The sequence below is a fragment of the Euprymna scolopes genome, chromosome 3 (genome assembly GCF_053919585.1).
Source record: "Euprymna scolopes isolate OS-2025 chromosome 3, ASM5391958v1, whole genome shotgun sequence".
NCBI lineage: Eukaryota > Metazoa > Mollusca > Cephalopoda > Sepiida > Sepiolidae > Euprymna > Euprymna scolopes.
The window spans coordinates 165,560,898-165,579,271 of NC_136484.1; the positions used below are offsets into that span (position 1 = coordinate 165,560,898).

The 18,374-nt window shown below is 33.5% G+C and overlaps 1 protein-coding gene across 2 annotated transcripts in view; it reads left to right on the forward strand.

Moving 5' to 3' along the window:
- LOC145260201 (protein dachsous-like) overlaps window positions 1–18,374 on the forward strand; it is a 610,187-nt gene that overhangs the window by 135,114 nt on the left and 456,699 nt on the right. The window lies entirely within an intron of this gene.

The window sequence follows — 18,374 nt, forward strand, 5'->3', positions numbered from 1 at the left end:
CATTGGTGTATGCAATAACAGACCTGATACCTGAAAAAGAACCTTTTTTTTTTTTTTTATTTTATTATAAAGGAGTCACCACTTATCAAGGGCCGGAGGCCACTCAACGATAAGGGTTAATGAGTACACGGTAGTCAATGGGGAAATATATTAGTAACTGTTAGTGGAAATTTGGTAAATGTATAAGGATTGCTTTTGTCATTGGATCTTTCAAGTTTTGATAGGAAAATGAAAAAAGTTCTTTATTATTTGCAGTACCCAGGTTGAATCTTTCACTTTTCAGAAAGAATTCTGTCAAGCAATTTACCGAGTTGGCAATTTAAATTGCCCGTTGTTAGCACAAATAAAATGGTGATGATGGCGGCGTTAACGCTGTTAATTCTTGTGAGCTTTTCTTAGTTGTGTGCATGATTTTGTATTTCTTTCTCTTTTCCGCAAAAGAAGCCAAGTGTTCACTGTACACTGCACACATTAAAACTTCGCTGTGTGTGGTCTGACCAATGGCATTCTGGCTTGTAACTCCTTTGCAAGGCCTTGACACAAATTAAATGAAAAGCAATTTCTCAACTGGAAGAAATGCAGCTTGGTGCTTTAGATTTGAGCTTACACGATTAAAATGATAATATTGTTGTTTGAATGGTTAAACTTATAAAAATAAGAGAACAATTCTTTCCCTCTTAACATATGCGAGTGTGGGTGTGACTCTATTATTCTTTCCTCTGCCAATACTTTTTTTCATTATTTTCGTTATTATCTTAACTTCCCGCGAGCTTATCGGCTTAACAGTCGGTTAAATCTAATCATAATTTAATTATTTTTCCGAAAACACTATTTTTAATGTTATCTATTCATCGTTTTTGTGTGGAATTTTATACAGGAAATTATATAAGAAATAAGGTTAATATTTTTTCTTTTCGATCTAACTTTCTTATCCGACATGTCATTTTGAAGCCCAGGAGGTTAACATTTTTTACTAGGCCTCATATAACACTCAGCAGTATTTTTAATCTTCTGTCTTCGTATAAAACAATGTTTACAAGATAGCCTATTTTTTTTTTTTACTTAAAAGCAAAAAAAGCATTTTATATTTATAAAACTAGCAAATATGTTCTACCTGGTTGCCTTTATTGCTACGTTAGAAATATTAAATAAGAACTACATGCAAGTAATTAAAGTAAATGATTAAAATTTCTACTGCTATTAATGTTTACCCATTCATTTTTTCTTTTATAGTCTATGCATAAACTAATTCAAACTAATAAAAAATCTGACTCCACACCAAAGCTATAATTATTTTAAGGTAATGTTTTAAGGTTGATTTATAAATAGTTCAAATAAAAAAACTAAAAAAACGTGTATATAATATATATATATATATATGAAAACCCTGATATAAAACCTGCGGCAACTGCTGCTTCCAATGATGTTGACTTGCTCTTTTTGGTTCAATGTGGCAGTTGTTTACAGAGTGGGATTGTCTCTGTGCAAAGTCTTTCCTCACTACAAAAAGCTTCGAGCACAGGCATTACTTGATATGCAATGGAATACACACTTTTCAATCAGTGTGTCTCGATAATAAAGAGGCTGGCTGTAGCCTGAAACGGCAAACAGACATTAGGACTGATGCAGATATGGGCGTGAATGGCAATAAAGGCTCTGGAACTTCCAGGGTCTGGCCTGGTAGGTGGCCAGGGCACCACAGCTTGAACCAGGTCATCAGTGGATGTGCTGGACTATAGAAGGTTCATAAAGGTGACCATCTGGCACGTGCTGCGAGTTGTGCTCATGTTTTGCGTCATTTGAGCCAGAGATATAAGTAATGGCAATACTCAGGAACGAGTTTTTTTGTTTTTTCTTTGTCTTTTTTTTTTTTACACAGGCATCACCACATTATCAAGGCCCAGAGGTCACTCGAGGATAAGGGTTAAAGAGTGTACAGTAGAAATTTGACAATATAGTAATCATTAGTAATGAAAATTCGGTAAATTTGTTAACTTATATGGAACGGCTCATCAAGAACTTATTTACGTTAGACTTGAAGACAACCATATTGTAGTCAGCAAGAAAGTAGGAAAACGGAAGACAATTCCACAGGCTTGCAATTCTAAGAAAGAAGCTTTGTTCATGGAATCTACGTTTAGGTTTAGGCACAGATAAAGAGTGGGGGAATTATTGATAGTGCTAGACGAGTGTTTCTTGTGAAAGTTTGGCGAGGGGGGACCATAGACGGAAGCTCAGTCGAACACTTTCCATGAAAATAACGATACGTCAGAGACAAACTCGCAACATCTCTTCTGTGAGATAGAGGTTGCAGGGAAGAGAAAAGGACATCTCCTACAAGGCTACGAAGTCTATTTTGAACTCTATCAAGGCAGGATAAGTCCTTTCTAGCAGCTCCTGCCCAGATGTGGCAACAGTATTCCATCCTTGGACGTACCTGGCTCTTATATAGATAGAGAATGGCATCAGTAGTGATCGATCTACTGGATCGATAGAAAGATCCCACCATTTTTCCAGTGGCCTTGGCAACAGATTTGATGTAAGTGTTCCATTTAAGATCAGGAGTAACGGTCAAGCCCAGAAGCTTGTCAAAACTTGCGTCCTCCTGAAGACGAGAGCCATTCATTTCAATTGATGCCAGATGTGGATCAGAATGTTGATGATGTAAAGAGAGAAGCTTGGTTTTAGATGCATTAAAAATAACTAGCCACTCCTTTCCCCATTGTACCACATGCTCAAGATCAGAGGAGAGAGAATCTGCCATATATATATATATATATATATTAGTATCATCGTGAGTTGATAGAACCTTAAACTGATTTCCAATCATGCCATCTGTTTTATTTGTTCGGAATTTATACAATATTTACCATTTCTAAAAGTAGTTAAAATCTCTTTCAGAATAAGAAAAATTCTGCAATCCTATTATAAATTTCTGTACTGTCTGTGTGTGTATGACGCAGTTTAAGTCAGCCTACAGGCAACCTACCCAGGCAGTTAAGGTACCAAAATGAAGCTTATGACCCAGCGGATGTTTTAGTGGTATTTATATTCATGTTTGGTGTATGTAAATGTAAAATAAATGCAGAAAAATGCAAAGCAGTAGTGGTGATAGGAGTTAAATCGGTGGGAGTAGTAGCAGACAAAAATAGTAGTGGTCATAGGAGGTAAATTGGTGGGAGTAGCAACAGCAGCCGTTAGGCAAAGTGGTGGTGAGAAGCATTAAATCGGTGGGAGTAGCAACAGCAGTCAGCGATTAATATCGATTGAAAAATACAAGATTTTTGTTTATTTTTAAAAATTACTTCCATTTTCTTCGTCTGATTAAACCCATGTATCTCTTTTTTTCGTTAATATTGGTTGAAAAAATACAAGAGTTTTTTTTTGTTTGTTTACTTTTAAAAAATAAATACATTTTCTCCGTCTGATTACAAAAAAAGAGTGGACTTTCTCTGATTTGCCCAGGGTGGTCAGTTCAGACCACCGATCATTAAAATAATACTTTTACCTACGTGTATTTTTTTTTTTTTTGCGTTAATATTGGTTGAAAATATATATTTTTTAGTAATTCAAGGAAACATCTACAGAAGAACCGACAAAAAAAAAAGTAATTGCTAACTTTAGTTTCATAAATATTGGTTGTGTAAATACACTGTACTTATTCGCTTTTCTTTTACAATATGCACCCATCTGGCTGCAACGGGGCTACTTGTTATTTAAATATTGTGACAGACTGACAAAATTTATTTTATATATAAGGACGAAATCGAACCTTTGTAAAATGGCATTTAATTTTCTGATTTGTAAATATGTTTGGTTTCGATTTCTTTTTTTTCTTTTGGATTTACTGTTGACTAAACATTTATGAAGGCCAGAAGCTACTCGAAGATAAAGGTTAATGAAATGTGAATATTGTCAGCTGAAATTTGCTAATCAATGAACAAAATTTTCCTAGTGGAATAATTCATAAGTACTTTTTGACATTGGTTTTGAAGACAATTTGGTTGTAGACTGCATGGAAACAATTCTGTTGTAATGTTTCACAAACGATAATTCCCCACAAAATCTTCATGGAAATTCCTAATGCTAGGGACATGGGGGGAAAATGGCAATGTCCTTTCGCAATTTGATAGGAAGAGATCCTGTTAATACCTTACAAAGAGGACCAGAGATTGGAATTCGGTCAAGCAGCTTCGTTAAAAATAACGAGAGGCTAGTAACGTCTTTTTCTGTGAGTAGTTTACTAGTATACACGGATGTCAACCAACCTTGTAAACTGGAACATCTTATTTTTACTTTCCTAATGATTATATAAAGCAAGTTTCTATCCATAACAAATTCAGCCCATAACAAATTCGGTAACCGTGTGATGTTTATCTTAACGCAGTTCCTCTTCTAAGTTTTGAAATAGATGAATCAGAAGGCCAGCTTTACTTTCTCGTGCTTTGACCTATTAATGGCAGATCGATACTGATTAGAGTATTGGGATCTTTCGTTTTATCTCAGATTGGCATTGATTGATTTCTAAGTAGGATGATGTTGATTGTGAGGTTGGTAACACTGAAAACCTTGCCAACAGTTTTAACACTGTTAGTCCCAATTTTAGATTAAGTTGCTTTGTTTCTTTTTATTTTTGTATATCTTCCTCCGCCGTCTCGAGTTTATTTCTTGCGGGTTTCTTTAAACTGCTTTTCATATTTAGTGCTTCAAGTCTCTGATTCGATGTTACAATCTAAAGAGTTGCTACCAGGTTGAATCCTGTAATATCGCTTGTGTATTCGAACCAGATCTAACTAGATCTACCACACTCTAGTGCCCAGAATATCCTGGCTAGTGATATGTTTCCAATATTTGTCTCTGTTCTGATATTACGGATTCCGATTCTTATTGAAACCTTTATTTATGTTCTTAAATTACCGTAAATAAAAAAAAACGATGTAATATCTACATATATATTTGCAAACGCAACATACTGTCGGAGTAATGTAGTTTTTAGTTTCCTGAAAGTTCCATTTGACAAAGGTTTTTGTAGTGTTCTTGCTAAGATTTCATGAAGGGAAACCCCGATATTGGAACTGTCAAGCACATAGTATAGAAATTCTGATACAACCATTGTCTGTCTTAAATCGGATAACCTCTCCCTATGATCAAGTGAGTGTGAATTAAGGTTACTTTTGATCTGTCACATCCATTCATAGAAGTTGCAACAAAATCTTTTGAATATTTTTTTAGGGAAAATAGCAAAAGATTTATTTACAATTTGCTTAAATTATTTTCCAATTAACTGTAGATGCTCCTCTTTTTATTACTTGGTCTGTAACAACGGAAATTTATGATTCCCCATTAACTGGTTATAAGTGGTATATATTCATGAAGATGAAATCATTAAGACGCTAGAGAATTTGTGTGTGTGTGTGTGTGTGTGTGTGTGTGTCTTTGTGTGTGTGTGTGTCTTTGTGTGTGTGTGTGTGTCTTTGTGTGTGTGTGTGTGTCTTTGTGTGTGTGTGTCTTTGTGTGTGTGTGTCTTTGTGTGTGTGTGTGTCTTTGTGTGTGTGTGTCTTTGTGTGTGTGTGTGTCTTTGTGTGTCTTTGTGTGTGTGTGTGTGTGTGTGTCTTTGTGTGTCTTTGTGTGTGTGTCTTTGTGTGTGTGTCTTTGTGTGTGTGTGTGTCTTTGTGTGTGTGTGTGTGTCTTTGTGTGTGTGTGTGTGTCTTTGTGTGTGTGTGTGTGTCTTTGTGTGTGTGTGTGTGTCTTTGTGTGTGTGTGTGTGTCTTTGTGTGTGTGTGTGTGTCTTTGTGTGTGTCTTTGTGTGTGTGTGTGTCTTTGTGTGTGTCTGTCTTTCTATGCGTGTCTGTCTTTCTATGCGTGTCTGTCTTTCTATGCGTGTCTGTCTTTCTATGCGTGTCTGTCTTTCTATGCGTGTCTGTCTTTCTATGCGTGTCTGTCTTTCTATGCGTGTCTCTCTGTGCTTGCGTGTGTATGTGCATGCCTGTCTTTATATATTTCTCTCTGTGTATAGAGGCCATGGGAGTGAAATTCCAGCAAGTAGTTTGAACACCTGAAATATGCTTTGTTGACAAGTCTTAAATGGAGGGTGGCCTTGTTTTCTATTTTGTTTTTCATCTGTTCTTTTTTTTCTTTTTTCTTTAACATTTAAACAATGTTATGAGTCAAGACTGAAGGGGAAATTTTCTTTTGGTATTCATTAAATTGTGTGGTAAAGCAATGTTTATGTAAAAATGAGGACAACTGTTGAAAGATAAAAAAAACACAACTTTCCATTTGTTCATGTAAAGTTTTTTTTTTTTCCCACTATAACTTGCAGGGGCTATTTGTCATAATGATTATTGTTCACTAATGGTCAGACCGGGGTTCAATCCTCGTTAGAGACCAACCAAATATCCGAGAAATAGTACCTTGATAACACTTTGCGAAACACTCGGCGTTATAAGGTGATGATCAATAAAGTAGTGTCCATCCTTACATCTCGATGTAGTAGTAAATGAAAAAGGAGCCTTCAGGTTGCCCCCGACAGTAGCAGATCGCTTAATTTTTTTTTTTTTTTTACTATAATTTGAGATCTTTAAAGAAACGTTTCTATTAAGAAAGTGTTTAGAACACCGTAATTTAATATTACTGCTATTATGATTCATAGAAAATAGAGTATCGATAAGTGAAATTAAAAAAATAGGAAAACGTCTCGAGTTAGAAAGTTAAAAAACGTATCAATCGGTATAGAAGAGAGAAAAAGAATAACAAATCATCTCAAGACTGCAAAAAATGTAATATATCATGAACAAAAAAGTTATAAAGTTTTGCAAATAGAATTTACAATATTTATTGTATAACAAAGGACACAAACTAAAAGTATTTATTTCCTTATTCCATAGTTTCCAAAATGGCTCTTTTTCTCAGGACAAAAGTTAGCAAAATAACTTAGTGTGGCTATAATTTTGCTAGTTAGTACAAAAATTGACATCTTTAAATCTTTTTAGAAAATTAATTTTCTAAAGAATTTAACCTAAAAGTTCATATATAGAAATGCGTTAGAGTAATGCGATAATACATGCACTTTATTATAGAGGGGAGGATTATTTACTTAGTTTTAATTTATCTCCCATCTATCCTTTAGTTGATGTGTAACATTTCTATATCTTACAAAGGACCAATGGAAGGTGGCATTATATAAGTATAACGTGTGCCAAGTTTGAATTCTCTCATCCATAGTATCTGGATGTTGGCAATCTTCAGTTGGTACCGTCTATAATTATCTGATTCGAGAACTGAGGAAAGCACTACCAACAATAGAATGAAAAGGTCATCTTCTGTTGATTAATGCAAATCTACGTTTATTGACAGATATACAAATACACTTTAAACGTGTCATATATTTTTATTTAAATATGACCAAAATAAATGTTATTTAGCCACCGTCTTAGCTGAAAAGCTTCCTTTTGGTATTTTCACCTTAATTTTTTTTGTTCTCTCTCCAGAGACTTTTTCCTCTATTGTAACTTAATGCATGAAATGACATTTGGGGTAGGGGAAGGAACCGGTATAGTTCTGAAATTTGGGGGAGGGGAGATAAAGAGGCTCCCATATCCCTTGCTAAAAAATGCTTGAAAGACAAACTGTTGATTCCTTTTTTTACCTTCAAGATTTTTTTCAAAAGTAGGATGTTAGTATCAGTTGAACAAGATACTTTAACTCTGAACGAAGTCATGAGCTCACATTTTTATTTTTTATTTTTTTGCATTAGAAGCAGGTGTAAAAAGATCTTTGCCTATCATAAACATAACGTTGATGACAGTTTTCGTTACCTGATCATCAATCTGTGACCTTGCTCATCCGCAACATCCGAGGATAAAATAAACTGTTCTTTTCTTAGAGGATATCGATAACTATTTTTTTTAATTGTATTTGAGAATATATATTTTTATGAAGTGCTATTATTTTGTATACAGCTTTTGTTTTCTACTCTTAAATCAGTTTTTTCCTCCCTCGGTTACTGAAACTTCAGTCCCTGTATCTAGGGTTTCATTTTACCTTTACTGGTTGACAAGATGTGAATATTATTTTTCTTATTTCTCTAATGATCTCATGCCATAAAATTGACAGCACACGTTTTCCATTGCTTCTAAACTGAAGTTCTCTCTCATATATCTATGAAATTGTGTGTACATTTCCCTACCAAACTATTGTCAATTTTTAGTCTACACACTCTAGATTTGACATAAGAGGTATTGAGATTTGGGAAAATCTTTTTAATCGGTTTTCGACCAGAAATTTGGCTGTCAAGGGGGTCAAAGTTCAATGATTTGACCTTTTGAAAACTCTACCAAGCTCCTCCGCCAATATTTTAAATTATAGATCTATTATATTTTAGAATATCTTGTCCTTTTCTTTTCCATGTTAAAGCTTAACCGTATTACTTTTCATGCTCGCATTTTTCTATTGTAATTCGTACAAATATGGAGAATTTCTTTCTACAAAAGATTTTTTTTTTTTACTTACAGTTGAAATATTGGGAGTGGTGCTGTTTTTTGTTTTTTTTAAGGATGGTTTATCTCTAAACATAATCTTTAAAATAAATAACATTTCTCTACAGAAATCCAACATGTTTCTGGCATACACTGTAGCATATTAAAGTGTTTGCTAACAGATATTTGATTTTATTTTCAATATTTCCTTTTTATTTGGTTTTGACAAATGGAAATTAAGTTGGTTTTTGAATTGATTCTAACTCTCCTTTCATTCCAATATGTCTATTTTAAGTTGTTGCAGCCTGCACTTGAAGTATTCATTAATTTTAACAAATCTAAAATTGATTTGATAAATTAATCACTTCAAGAATTTCATTTATCAATTTAAAAAAGAAATCCTGTTAAAGATTATTTAATTGGCAAAGCTTTCAGAATTCGGATCCATTCATTTTATTTGAACCACCTACGTGCATTTTTTATCCTGCTAATTAATCTGACAGCCAGTAAAATGTAATTATTTATCATAAAAATAAATTTTATTGTATTTTTATTTAATTTTTTTTAACCAATTTAAAACGTTCGTATTCAGGAATATTTAAGTTTAAATAAGTTTCGGGATACGTTTAAAATTTTGTTTGCATAAACGATTACATGAAAATATGAAATTATTTTTGTATAAAAATTCAATATAGCTGTCATATTATGCAACGAAACTATGAATAATTCCTTAATGTCTTGCAGATTCAATCTTTAAATTCTATAAGATGTAAAAAAAAAAAAAAAAGAAAAATGATCTCTCTTCGTTTAAACACTGCATAATTTAAGTTAATCACAAAAATGTCAATTATAGCAAAATAAATTTGTTTTTACTGAAACCATTTTCAGAAACTATATATTCATGATAATCATTCGGTGTTACTTGCTGCAAGTGACATGGTCCCTGGAGTGGGCAATAGCTTATGCTTATTCTCAATGTGGTCCGATCGGAAGGATTGCTATCAGTTAAATCATATATGCCCGCGAACCAGGTCTTCTCGGTTCATCAGATCTTGACCGAAAATGTAACGAACATCGATGCTATAGTTTTTTCTAATGATAGTGACCGAAAATGTAACGAACATCGATGCTATCATTTTTTTCTAATGATAATGACCGAAAATGTAGCGAACATCGATGCTATAGTTTTTCTAATGATAATGACCGAAAATGTAGCGAACATCCATGCTATAGTTTTTTCTAATGATAATGACCGAAAATGTAACGAACATCGAGGCTATAGTTTTTTTTCTTTCACTTTGCAAAACTCTTATGTTTTGCAAAATAAAAAAAATAAAAAATGTTCCCCTAAAAAAAAACAAGCAAACTAAAACACTGACTAAATGTTTTATATAAACAATTGAAGCATGAAACCTTTTCCAAAATTATTGAATTCAACACTAAATCAGAAAAGGGTTGATATAGTGTAAAACGACCAACCTCTGTCTACCATGTCCTATACTAGCTGGGATAGCGAGGCAAGTTTTCAGGTGATACAAGAAGTTGACCTGTTCACATGGCCACAATATCTGAAATATGAAGCATGTAAGACATAATCCCATCAATACCAAGCTAATAATGAAACCCGGTTAAAGGGATCCTTGCTTCTAGTTGGCTGCTGCACCTGAACATAATATCATCTATACACCGAAGCTGTTGCAGATTAAAAGTGTTTGAGGCCCATGTCTCAGTCTCATGCAAGATGGCAGAGCGAACATGGACAAAAGACTTTGACCTGGAAGATGTACCTAAACGTAAAAATTGGTAACAGCTTTCAGAGTGTTCGCTAAAGAACAGAACATCGAGTAATGACACATATTTTCATCAGATTATTAACATCGGGCTTACAGGAGTGGTTTAATGGATACAATTGCAGACTATGGAATTGGTTATGTTAGATTTAAATCAATTATGGAGTAATATCTATCTTGTATAGCAACTTATTTTAACTAATTGCATACAACGAATCGTTTATATCATTCCAGTATTAATCCTAAGTGTTGATATGTCAAAAAATTAAAGAAATGGAGTTGTTGATGAGATCAAACTATCATCCAACAAAGATACCAGTGTTTTTAATGACTAAAAATATAGGGACCCGTTCAGTCTTTAGACAATAGATCCTCTCTATAAGGCTATTGTGCACGTGATTTTATAGCAAAGGTTGCACAATCACTAACCACACCTACACCTATCCAGAATCGCTGCTGTTCGATTCTTGTAGCAAAAAGTCTCTGAAGTTTATACAAACAGATAAATGGAGAGCATATACAGCACCTGGTATTCTTAAATGGTCACCCAAATTAGTACTGGCGAGACTCAACGTTGCTTAACTCCGGTGATCTCACAAGAACTGGTGTTACGTGATTATGCTGTATATTAAGGTAAATAACTCGGTTTATATTAATATTTTACCAACTGAATATTTGTGGGAACGATCTAAATTAGTATTTAAATAAATTCCTTGCTATCTTTCCTTGTCTGTATCTACTTTCCTTTCCTCCTTTTTTGTATTATAGAATTTAATTTTCATAAAATTACATATGCATTACAAAAAAATAATACCGGCAGCTACAGAAATCGTAAAATATAAGACATTGTCTTCATATTCGACATAATCCAGTAACTCTGCAGAGATTGTCATCCAATTCTATTGTTCAGCACATTCGACATGTCTGAGGAATAACACTATTCTGCTTGATATTGGTCTAGATTTTCCTTGTGAAGGCTCTCCAAAAAACTTTAGATCGAGTATTTATGTTCTGCACAGAATTCTATGAAACCAATTCTAAGATCTTAATTGTTTTAATAAAAATCGCTCCAGACAAGACATAAAGTCACTTAATGTAAGCTGTAAACTAGTACTTCAATGTCAAAACAATAATTTATTAACAGTATGTAGATAAAGAAAATAGCAATTTTCTACCTTTTCTCAGAAAAATCGTTCTTGGAATGTAAATATTAAGACAAATGAAGGAAAGTGAGTTAAGGTTGTCGAAAATAAACACTACATCCACTTTTTATATCACCCAGTTTCAGAATAGTTGGCTTTGTTAGTGAATTTGTGTCTTAAAAAATTGATAGAAAATAATTTTAATAGAATGTATGCACGAATAAGAATTCATATTCTATTTAAATTTGGTTTTTAATTTTCTTAAACGTCTTGCAGAAGTAAAATTGGTGTGAATTTCTAAAAGCCAGTGTAGCAATTAGTGCTACTTCTGATGCCATTAGTCAAATTTTGAGGGATTTTTTTTATTTTTTTATTTTTTATAAAAAAGTAAAATTCCAAATGGGGAAAAATCTTCATGACTTTCTGAAAATTGCAAAGAATATTCTTAATGATTTTATTTAAATAAACAAATTAATCGAAAATATTTGATTCCAAAAACTAAATCCGTTTTTTGTTTTCTTTTCCTTCTCTTACCTTGTAGCCATTCTAATTTACTGCCACACATTGCAACACCTTTTCGTGTGTTAAACTGTTCAATTTTGCTTCTCGTTATGAAAGAAAGGAAATAAAGAGCTTTGCTATTTCAGCTCCTTTGTGAATCTGCTAATTGACTGAATTTGACCATTTGCTTGGAGTGAGACTGAAAATTGGAAACAAAACTATTTTACTAAAATAAAGGAAAATAGTGTGTGGGGGATTATTAATCTCACTCCCACTGTGCGATAGTGTGACACAAGGGTCGAAAAGTGGGATTTTTAAGCCAATGCTCAAGAGAAAGATCACTCTGGCCTGCAAAAAAATCTGACCAGCCCAATCGGCATCCCCAAATAAGCGATTAGCAATAAACTAACCCTCTGTAAAGCTAAACGTCAATGCATGCGAGGGTGGAGCTCCTAAAAGTGTACAAGACTAGCAATATACTGCAGTCAACCGGGGAAAAGGCAATTTCAATAATGGCTCATAATTTGTTGGCTTTGGTGCCAACAGAAAATCTCAGGAATTTTATCAAGTTACTCGTTACTAGTCTGAGATTAAAAGATTACGGTTTAAATTTGAACATTACTCGGTTTTCAATATGCGATTGCACATAGATATGGGCATAGAGTAACATTATCGGAATATTTTATATTGTATTTTTGTTGAGAGACTTTGGCACAGAGCTCACAAAAATCATGACTCTGGTGTGCACAAAGTCTTACTCCTTAGTCACAGCTATTATTTAGCCTGCAAGGTTGCAAATGTTACTCCCAATACAGAAGCAACAGTGGTTACACGCGAAGTCTGGGAAGGTTTGCTGCAGAATCTACGTTGCCACTTTTGATTCATTTTTTTCCCCCCTTGTTGCACAAAAACATGGCGACAGATAATGAAAAGTAAAACAAGGTTAGTAAGAGTTGAAGACGTCCGCTGCATGGGGAGAAATGATATAAGAATGATAGGATGGATATGTAATGTAAGTCTTTAAAAGAAAAAAAAATTAGATTTGATGACCTCAAAGGAAGATAAAAGCTGGACAGTATAGAGATATGCTGATCAAGATTTTCATAGTAAGGCCGCATTGAATGAATCGAGAATTCTTGAATTAGACATAGAACAGTTAATATAGCAAGGTCAGTTCATTGGAAGGGCATTGAAGACCAGAGGTGAATTTGATTGTAGGAGGGATAAAGAATTGGCCAGTGATAAGTTTTTAAGTCAATTTTTTAAAGCAACACATGCCGAAAATATAAAAAGGATTTAAAATTCATTTTCGATATTGTTTTTAGTTTAAATAACACAAGAGGGTTGATATGCCATAAGATAACCGAACTTGATCATTAACGTGAACGATTTTAAAGACATCGTTAATTTTATCAATTTTTTATGAATACTGTAAGTGAAGAAATTGTCACTAATTCTAGAACTTAATTTCTTCTAAATAATTGTCATCTCCCAATTTTTGTGTCAATATCAGGTTCTGTAATGTCTCTTAATTATGAGTGATGCAACTTCAAAGTTCTAATCTATAGTGGGAGAGTCGCAAACAGTTCACAGGAAGAATAGGACACAGGGTTCATGCTGCTTTTTTTTCTTTTTTTTTTTTATCCTGTTCTCAGTTTGATGCTTTGACGTGTTCTCCATTTGACAGTTTGTTCCAATGAGGACGGGTCTACTGTTGGTTAAGGCCAGGGTGTCTTTAGCTGGTCTTTATAGCCCATTTTCGTGACTTTGGGGAGTTTAGATAGATCCATTCTGTGTTTGCCCAGTAGAGAAAGTGATGGATGATGGTGGCATTGATGTTGGATACCAAGGTTTGATGCAAAATTTCTGTGTTCAATATGTGGCTCTCCAAAGCGATTTTTATTTTCAAGACAAATTCTTAAAAAATAATATACCATGCATTGCACCGGTTGGTAGAACGAGTCAGCATTGTTTTCCTTGTACCCAAATATTCAGATTCTTTAAGACTGACTTACTACTTGTTTGGTAGTCAGTCAGTGATGAGCTATCTTTCTGCCTGTCAGAATTTAATGATCAAAATCAGATTTTATTTTTCAACTGATTCCATTTTGGATAGGGAGTCTGGAAAAAGATTTATCTCAATTTTTATATTATAATTGATTAAAGTAGGAAATTGGCTATTTTCAGCAGCCTCGAGAGCACTGTATAATGTTGCAACTGAATGTAAATTGGTAAATGAACTAAACGATGTTTGTTTTTTTATTAGTTTTTTTTCTTTCATTGCTTACATCACTAAAACCAGCAAGTTTTAAAACGCGTCTTTCACAAAAGACGTGTAAAACTCGTTCCTTGATTTATGTGCATAATTAATAATTTGAAAGCTTTTTCTCTCCTAATGGTATTTTTCCATTTCACTATTAATGCGATTTGTGTAAATGTCTCGGGGGGGGGGGGAATAGCTTCACAAATATTTTGAATTGTAGGTGAATGAATAGGCTGAAGAAAATGGAAAATTATTCTAGATTGATTTTTTTTTTCCGTTTTTGTTTATCTGTAATCAGCATGTCTTTCATATTCTTGTAAAGAAATGCTAAACTCCTCAGAATCAACTGCAAAATAGTTTCCGAATGCACACTTGATCGTTTGCATGGATTTTGTTGCATCTACTGAATTGAGAAACTCGAGGATTAAACTGAGGATTTGTGTAGAATGTCATTTTCAGTAAAGAAAGAAAAACCTGCTTAGTACACGATACACACATACACGCTACACACAGCACGTACATACACGTGTGTGTATATACTACAAATATATATATTCCTATATTTTTTGTGTGTATGGATATTCAATATTAAGCTTTTTCTGTTTATTTAAAGAGAAAATACAACTTTGTTATATATGGGTTGTTGAATTACATTCACTCCCAAAAGATCTAGCTAATTTGCTTATTTTTTAGCATCTATATATTAATACGATAGCGTGTGTTCTGTGTGTCACGCTTACATCCGGGTCGTTTATGTTTATTTCTTGTCATAAATAAATTTACCAAGAGTTCTTCATAAGTTTTAGTTTCAGTTTCGATTATGGCTGAAGGAACTCGGGTTATGAAAAAATATTAGTTTTTATTTTGGTTTCGATTCAAGCTAATGCACCCAAATCATAAATATTTTTTTTTATTTTTGAAATTGTAACTTTATAACATAAAAATTGATAGAACATTAATTCTATAATATATTCGAAATCTGCAAGAATTAAAATATATTTAAGCGTACTTTGCAACCGGGTTTACCGATCGTTCATGCTAGCTTAGATAAATACTTTTGCAGTATTAACAAAAAGCCTACAATAATATCAGAGCCTCTCCATTCACATTGAACATCTACAGAATGCCAACCTAAATATATTACATATGAATGAGTCCCCTGTGGAATTTCCACAGGTCCCACTAGTTTTAATTCCTATTAGTTTTTTTTTTTTCAGTTTTATGGGATGATCATCTTTAGTTTACAATTACGTGTAATTATATTCATGCAGATATTTTACATGCTTAATATTTTAATATTTTACTTGCGTAATATTTGTAAAAAGGTTATAGTAAACACACACCTCTTTATTATTTATATATATATATATATATATATGTATGTATGTATGTGTATATATTTAAAAAGAAAATTTGCCTGCTAAACTGTCAGTTTTTGGTTTACAGACATGAAACTTAGGATATTCGAACTCATACTTTTATATTTGGGGAAAATCGGCGTGAAAATGAAAAAAATGGAATTTGCCATGTGAAAGTCGAACGATAGCATTACGAATAAGCATGCGTAACGTAATAGCTATTAGTTCATGTTTTAATTTTGAGCCTTGCTGCAAACATGTCTTCATAGCTCGGGCATTAACGTCAAAGGCAAAAGTAGATTTTTCTTAACTTTTTTAAATAATTACTATGTATTGGGTCCAATATAATATTCTGCATTCATCAAACTATCATATTTAAGTTTACAACCGGGCGATTTCGGGCAGCCTGCTAGATGTGTGTATATATATATATATATATATATATATATAACATAAGGAATACCCGAAAAGACTAAAACGAAAAATCACAATACTAAAATCCAAGAATCCAAAAAATATCAAAATAGAATGAAAGCACCCCTACCCTTATTTCAGAAGAGCCAGCCCCCCCTCCCCACACATACACATTAGTAATGACCTCGGACCACAGCCGCCTTCCTAAGGAAGCAAATAACCCCCAAATACTATAAAACAATATACACATTCCCAAACCAATAAAAGCAAACACGCATGCACGCACACACACCCTACCCCACCCTAAAGGAAAAGAAAAAAACATTAGCAGAAAGAGATAGCGACTACAGCCAGGTCAACGTCTCCCTGGACAAGCCCAATAAAAGAGCAATAAAAATTGAGCATACCAATGAATAATAAACACTTACAAGCCTCCACCCCTTGGAAAAACTTAAAATTAACTACGAAAATCGCCATTTTTACATCTCCAACACATTTGAAAATAATTACTGACGAGGACGCATCACAGACCGTCTGAAACGCGCGTAACAACGATTTCAATGACTTAAAAACATTATTACAATGATCCAAACATAATTCTCAATGAAAAACCAAGACACGGAATAATAAAATAATGTTAAAAAATACACATTGTTGGTGACTAGTCCCTTATTTAAAGATATATATATATATGACCCTGAAAATTATAACATTTTAAGAGCATGTTTCTATGAAATCGGAAGTTTAGGTTAACCAATGACTGTCATCATTTGACCAAAACTGTAGGTTTATTTTCGTAAACAAGTCGCTAATAGTCGTGGGCGATATCACTTGCTGCTGTTATCCAGATACCGTTTCACTGTGTCGCTGCTCTTGAGTGCAGCTAGACTAGTATCCACCCAAGCTAGGTTGGAAATAAAGAAATTAAATTGAACTCAGCAGGGTAAATAGAATGTCTAATTTATGATTTTAAAAATGTAGTTTTAACTGATTGTTACTTGAATTTCTAATTTTCTCATAACTTCTTGTATACATTATTATATAGCTGTTTTTATATATAAGTAAAATATTAAATATTTACACCTGTAAAATACACGTACATGCTAGTTTGTATGAATAAAACTATTCTAGTTTTTCATTAGATTATGTAAAAGATCATAGTCGGTTTTATATTATCGTTTTACTGCTGTTTATCATAGCCTTGTAGCAAACGTGCTCTAGCTAAAAATTTAATATAGAACTTGCAAAATTTTGTGGTAAGTTTTATTTATTTATTTTTTTCTAATCTATTTTAAAACTTGATTTTAATTACTGCGCAAGGCTGACAAGCTCTGACAGTTTAAGCCTGAGATGAGGGGAAGGAGGTCAGAAGAGGCTGTGGTTATGTCCTGCTCCCCCCCCCCCGCGCATGCTGTCTGTCCATGTATGGGGGTGGGGGGAAGGAAGTAGTATAAACAAAAGACATCCAGGTGAATCTCTCTTCTCCCCTCCCACCCCCATAGCTGCTGCTGTTGCTCTAATCACTTCCTTCATCTGCTTCCTTTATCTTCATCGAAACTGGTTGACAAGATGAATACTTCTGTGATGTGATAATTGGATTGAAGAGAAAACGACTCTAATGATTGGTGAATTGTATTTGATTGCTGAAGAGACACTGAACTTTTCTTGGGAGAATAATATTAAAGTGCATGCTGGCTAACAGTTCAAAGTAAAGTATACTGGAATTGCATTGACTCTGTTATACAGGTGAACTATGGAAATAAAATTGGTAAAAGTACATAATAGTTTACATGAGTATTCGTACCACCCACAAAAAATAACTTCTATAAAACTCAATAGAATGAATGTCTCTACCGAACCCAAGCAGTTTGAAAATTTGGACAGTATTTCTAAGGTGTTTATAAATTATAGAAGTACGAAATATTTAACTCTTTTAAACACGTAAAACAAAACTGGAACTGTAGTCTTCATTGTCAAAGACAGATTTCATAAAAAAACAACAAAAAACTATTCTTACAAATAATTTTTTATATTTAAGAACTATGAGGCTTTGGTATAGAATTACATTGCTTTTATATAAACTAGCGGGGCCTGCCGAAATTCTACAGCGGTATCTTTCATATGTAATGTATTGCTGCTTGGCATTTTGTGGATGTTCATAATTAATGGAGACCCTGCGATATTATTGTAGCCCTTTTTATTAAAACTGTAAAATTATTTATCGAAGTAATCTGGTTATTAGTTTCTCCAATATCCTTATAGGAGTCTGACATATTTCCATTGTATGAACGGCTGGCACGAACAGAAACTCCACGATATCATACCATCTTTAGACAGAACAGATACTACCCTTGTCTTTTAAAGACCAAGGTGTATTTTAGTTTCACGGCTCAAAAACATCATTTATTTTTATTTATAGTGTTGCGTCT